Here is a 7040-nt window from a genome sequence, read left to right on the forward strand (position 1 = left end):
ATGAAAGGGTTTCATAAATAAATGATATGTTATAACCCGTTTAAAAGCTATCTGGATTTGGTGACCCAGGACCCGCTTATGTTTTTTACTATAAAATTGTTTATTAATTATAAATAATATAATTTTCTTTTTAAATTGGATATTAAATTTTAGTATATTTCTATTTTGTAGGATTTTCATATCAAATAATTGGTAAGATTAAGTTTTAATTTAATGAGATGTTATAACCCGTTTAAGAGTTATCTGGTTTTGGTAATACCCATACCCATAAATTTGGGTTAAATCAATGAGAGGCCTCCATTTAAAAATTAAAAAATATGGTGGCTTCCATAAAAGGGGTGAGCGACCACACCGCGACACATAGGATTTTTGGGTTTTCGTTTATATATATATATACACTAGTGGGAGTGCCCACGCATTGCGGCGGAACACCATAGGGTTGTATGAGAGTGTTAGCGATGATGTATTTGTTGTTGGGTCAATTCACGAACCGAAGAAGTTATAAATACTTTGTTATTATTTAGTTTACAATACCATAATCTCTATTTATAGCAAAACTAAGTAAAAGTGTTATATTACCCACGCTTTGCAAAGGAGCCCGTCAAATGCATACATGTTTGGATAATTTTTTATGTGTTAAATTTAAAGATTTAATAAGAATGAAAGCGGATCAAGCCAAGTCGAGAGACATCCATGACCCATAATGTAGAAAAAAAAACATGTAAGAAACCGATGCATATGTTTTTAATACATGTATGTATATAAGCATATTTTAAGTATGTGTCCAAGTAAGAAATTTAAAAAGAAAGTGCATGTTATGGCAGAGACGCGACGGGGATTCGGTCGTTAGGGTTCAATTTTTTATAGCCGAATTTATAGTCGTTAAAGACAGATTTGCGTCAAGAAGATATATAGCACAAATAAGAAGTGTATTGTGGTCTTTCCTTTTTAATAGTATAATCAGATTCAGTCAAATGTTTTTTTATAACATTGTATCAAATATAAAAATAAAAAAAGAACTTTCTTGAAGATTGAAATAGTTGATGGCTAGGGCTACAAACTCAAAATTCAACAAACAAAAGCTTTTTAGACTTGAAATAATATGATTTAATTCATAATAATGGAATAAATCCTCATTTTTAACGCCTAAACCTTACCACATTATCATTTTAAGCCGGGTTCCACGGGCGGTGCATTCTTCAACCACTAAGACCTCAAACTTTGTTTTTAGTAGGATTGGTTTCGCTATCCAAAAGGGTGTTGCGGCGCAACTTGTTGCCCGTTTACTTGCCACTTCATAGTAATCAGTTTGTTTTTTCAATGGGCAAAAAAATTGTGTAATAAAAAAAACATTCAGTAAGCGTCACCAGTAACACAAGATCCAATTTTGACACATTTATTCATTTGGTAGTGAAGAACAGAGATGAAAAATCATGTCTTATTTTCACTAACTCATTTCTATTATGAGATGCAGCCACTAATTGAGAGAGCATAATCGGATCTAGATCTTGTGATTACAACGATGATCGTGTTAAGTATGAATAGGATTAGGTTAGGATTACTTTAGTGTGTGTAGTATGTGTGTTGAGAGGACAAATGGACAGAGTAACGAGAGAGAATCAAGGATAATCAGAACTGTTACTTTAAAATAGATTACAGGGTATATATTGACGATGACTCTATTCGTTAAGATAAAGTTAACGAATAGGTCATTCGTTACAATTACTTTAACGAATAAACAAACTTATTCGTTAATACTTTAATGATAACAAAAAGCCGTCATTCGTTATCTCATTCGTCAATCTAGGTTAACGAATGAGCTTACATTTAATACGAATGTGTTACATTCGTTACAGGGTAACGAATGTAACTTACATTAGAGCGAATGGCATGTTTTACCATATTTACATTATAACCCCTATACTTTTAACCTATTACACTAAAGTCCTGATAAAGATCGAGACGTACAAAACATGTATCAACAAACTCCCCCTCATCTCGAGCTCTTTATCTTTCATCACTGGAACATCTTGGTCTTCCAGTCAACACAACTGTGAATCTTGTATGCGTAACAAACTCGAACGACTTTCTGAAACTGCATAGCAAGCTTGTAGTCACATACGTTAGCAAACCTGATCTGATTTGTAAATACGCATCATTGTCAGACTCAGATAAGTTAACCAGCCACATTGGATCAATCACACGTATTGTCTTCGTGTTTGAACCATGGCTGAATACAATAACCGCTTCACCTGTATGATTGTCGTAGTACCAATAATTAAACGAGGTGAACAGACTATAAGGAAATGTCTTCATTGGAGCCCTCTTCATTGTCTTTGGCGGTTTTACTTGCAATATCATCTTTCTCCAGCCTGTGCGTGTATCAATCTCATCAATGTACTTATGAGTAGGCACCTGTGGCTTGAAAAACTTGAAACCGAAACGGGTTTCATGCAATAACTGCTTATAGAACCATCCAGCCCATTGATCATCACCTCGATTCACGAACGGTCTGTTGGCTAGTGTTCTCACATCCCATCTAGGCATAGATAAGATATCGTGTGGTCGCTTGAAATAATAAATACTGTATTCCCATTTCACGATGTATACTTTAAGTTCAGAATCAAACTGCCATGACACCAAATCACCTTTTACATAGGCTTGTACTTCTTCATTTGGTATGCCGATGCTCGAGCCTTTGCTAATTTGACTTCCTCCCGTTCATGATAGCGAAAGGTCTCGATCATCTTGTTCATCTTCTTCACATTATGCTCGAACATACCATCCAAAGCACGTTTGCGCTTTTTCTTTGTCGCTGATGAATGACTGGTCTCTGCAGTTTTATTCCACTTATCTATCTCTTCCCGTAAACGACGTTCTGCCGCATCAAAATGTTCTATAGTAAAGAACGGAATACCTGAGTCGTCTTTGTTGTCGGAGTAGAACTTAGGGTACTCCTCAGCAGTAACGTCTTCAGCCTCTACCTCATCAAAATCAGGCACATTCCTGTGTGGAATGCCTGTGTTAGTAATTTCCTCAATTTCAACATCCACGTCTACACTCTTTCCCAACACATCCACCTCTTCTTCATTTAGATCCAGAAGCAAGGCAATTTGTTCTTTTGTTAATGAATGATCAACAAATTCACCTTCTTCGATCTCGTCCGCATTCACCATACTATACACTATTCCATTCATCCCACAAATAAAATCATGTTTGCTGGAATGACATCAATCGGTTTAGCTCTCATGTAATCCTTGTATGGCACAATCTGCAACTGACTATCTCCAGATCCACCACCAGCACTCGCATCAGTCTTATTACCTGCCAACGGTGTAGAACTGCCGCCCGGTTGCTGATCCACCCCACCACCTGTACCATCTTGATCATCTTCATCGTTCTTTAATTTCTTCAACTCATCTTCTTTACAAGTCAACTGAAGAATGATCTCATCCTGTTTATCCAATCTCTCCCCCTGAGAAGCAACAAGGGCTCTAAGTTCCTTGTTTTCACGTTGAGTGAACTGAATATGTCGCAACAAATTTCTTTGTGCTAGCTCATGGGCCGCTCTATCAGCTTGCATTTGAGTCTGTTGAAGGTGCAACAGATACATCATATGAAACCATTGAGTCTGAAGATTTAAGCTGAAAAAATTAGGATGAACTGGTTGCAACCGACCCTGAGGACGAGTAAATGTCATAAACGAATGCTCAGGTCTCGGCAACTGTGTAGGAGTAGCAGGAGTAGTAGGAGTAGTAGGCTGCGGTGTAGGATACGTGCCAAAACAGTCTGAAGAATATCACTAAATATAGGATCTGGTCGTGCAGTAGTAATCAATGTCATAGATGGAGGTACCGGAGATACTAGCATATGAACCGGAGTAGGTGACCTTGGAATCTATGGAGGCATAGGAGATGTGGGAATATAGTCTGAAATAGATACAGGAGGAGTAGAACGAACAAACGGTTGACTCGGAATCTCAATTCCTGACCCACGTCTAACATGTTGCTTCTTTACTTTATCACTCTTCTCCACCATCGGTTCTTTCCCTTTACGTTTACGTTTTTGCTCATAACTTAAAGCAGCTTGTGTCCTGGACCACCATCACCACCACCATCATCATCATTTCCACCATCACCACCTTCACGTTCGGAATCGGAGTCGTCATGAGCCCAACGATCATTAGGTGGTGCGACATAATCAATATACGTTAAATGACCAATCAATCGTTTAAACTTTGGTCGATCTGCCAAACTCTGCCTCTATAAAATCTCAAACGTCTCATCGTCTCTTCATTCATGTGGTCATGCTTCATAACGTCATCTTGATCTTTCTCCAAATCTGGCAACAGATCATTGATCATCATTTGCAGAAATCGAGGATACATTAAAAATTTATGACGGCTCAAAATCTTATCTTTCAGATGATAATAAACCAATTATGAGAAATTGAATGGTTTATTCAAAACAAGAGCAACAAAAGCAGACTGGAGCATTACTCGGCACTCGTCAAATCCACCCTTGCGTCCACCGAGACAATGAATCAATACATGAAGCAAATACTTGTATTGTTCACACAAGTTTGCTTTTTTATACATAAATCTTCCCAAATCCCCATTATACTTTGCAAGTCCAAATAATCCACGTATCAACTCTGTATCAAACTCGCACCTGTCATCGATCGTATCATGAAATCCAACGAATCTTGGATTACCCCAACATCAATCACTACTCGTTTATTCTGAATCACTGCCTCAATCTAATTTTCTGTCTCATTAAATCTAGTAGTATTCCAAAATTCTCTGATTATCGTCTGATAAACCACCGTACGAGTCGAAATAGCCTTGTAAATTCTTGAGCATGTCAGAAAGCTAATCATACCCTCGAATATCGGAGAGTCTTCAAAATTCGGCTCAAGATAAGCACAGATGTTATGACTTTTGTTCCACGACAGCATCATCAAAGCTTGTTTAGGTACTGGATTATCTGCGGGTTTGACTTAGGAACATGATTTTGAACGTTTTCGTCAGCCATTTCTGTTTACATAAACAAAAATATTAATATAATATTCAAACACATTAACGAATGTCTATTTCATAACAAATGAGACATTATCTTTAATTCGTTACAAATAACAAATCATGTAATACATTAAATCATTCGTTAACATAACGAATCAATCATTTTTGATTTTGACTAATCACTTATTCGTTATATGTGAATCTATCTATTCGCTATCTTAGCGAATAAGATAGACATTCGTCAACATTCAATGAATCTAAAGAGATCATTCGTTATATGACTAACGAATCTGATAAGTCATTCGTTATATAACCAACGAATCTGCATAAATTACACCCATTGACTTATCATAGGTCAAAATCAACTTAACTTTGACTAATTAAAGTCAAGAACGATGGTCATCGCTGTAACCTTTGATCTTCTTGTTGGGTTTTAACAAGATTATCAAAGTCATAAAACTCCAATTTTATGAAAAACGCTGTGGATAAAAGATTTAAATCTTGTTAGTTCATAGTGAATAAAACCAATTTTATACATGCAAAACCCAAACCCAGATCCAAATACGAAATACATACTATCAAACACATGCATGTCACTATAAGTTCATGCATGTTAAACTTCCTTTTAAGTAAACCAAAGAAGTATGAAGGAGATGGTGAAAAGTAGGCAAGAACTTCAATAGGTAGTTCCTCAAGCTAGTATACCCCAAGCTCCAACAACACACCTTTAGCTAGGATTTTAGCACTTGAAAAACACCTCCTTGTTCTTCTTCTCCTTTTGCCAAAATTGGAAGAGAAAGGAAGAGAGTGAGAGTGTTTTTTATTACTTGCAAAAAAATGTGTAATGAAAAATAAAAGAGAGATGTTGTGGTCATTCAAATGCACCACCCAAAGTGCCAATCACAACATTTGCATGTCTCCACTCACTTGAAAATAATAATATAAAAATTGAGTAGAGAAAGAGAGGGGGGGTGCGGCCACCCTCATGCCCATTTCAATTTATATATATATATATATATATTTTAAACAAGTTTTAAAATGTAAAACTTATTACTTGCAAAACACCTCCTTGTTCTTCTTCTCCTTTTGCCAAAATTGGAAGAGAAAGGAAGAGAGTGAGAGTGTTTTTTATTACTTGCAAAAAAATGTGTAATGAAAAATGAAAGAGAGATGTTGTGGTCATTCAAAGGCATCACCCAAAGTGCCAATCACAACATTTGCATGTCTCCACTCACTTGAAAATAATAATATAAAAATTGAGTAGAGAAAGAGAGGGGGGGGGGGCGGCCACCCTCATGCCCATTTCAATTTATATATATATATATATTTTTGAAACAAGTTTTAAAATGTAAAACTTATTATGTTATGTATTTTCATTTCATAGAATTATAACATAACATTTTTCAAGCAACGTGCAAATTGATAAGTGTTACATATTGTTATTTAACCATCTTAAATAACATTATGTAATGTTCTCTCTCAAAATATAAATCATCCATATGTTTTATTCATTTCACAAGTACATTGTATTTAGAAACTCTTTCCAAATAACATAAGTGTCAATATTTATTTACTTATGATCATATCATATATAAACAAATATAATCGGTGTTTGTCTAGCTTGTTATTGGGTATGACCCGACTTGGATCATAACGTACTAGCCACATTAATCATAATATGTGTCTTGGGCAGACCGAGTCCAATACTTCTATTACTTTTAACAATTAAACTCAACTACAATGATCGGAAATCGGTTTAATATGTTAAGCTTTGATCATCGATCCTAAAGTTTTATCAATGAATGAGTTTAAGTTGTAAAGTGTTTGGTTTATAATCGGTTATTAAACCAATCAATTAACCCAGTAAAGCTCAATGAAATGTCACAAATCTTATATGTCTGATCTATTCATTACCTGTAGAATACAATGATATCAATCAATGGATCAAATATGTAAGCTAAATTTTCTGAGAAAAATTTTCAAGAGGTTTCTTAGAAGAAGAGAAAATAGGAACAGGCGA

This window comes from Bidens hawaiensis, unplaced genomic scaffold, assembly GCF_021521415.1.
Source record: "Bidens hawaiensis isolate Kalapana, Puna unplaced genomic scaffold, B.hawaiensis_p1.1 tig00020922_1, whole genome shotgun sequence".
NCBI classification, from domain to species: Eukaryota; Viridiplantae; Streptophyta; class Magnoliopsida; order Asterales; family Asteraceae; genus Bidens; species Bidens hawaiensis.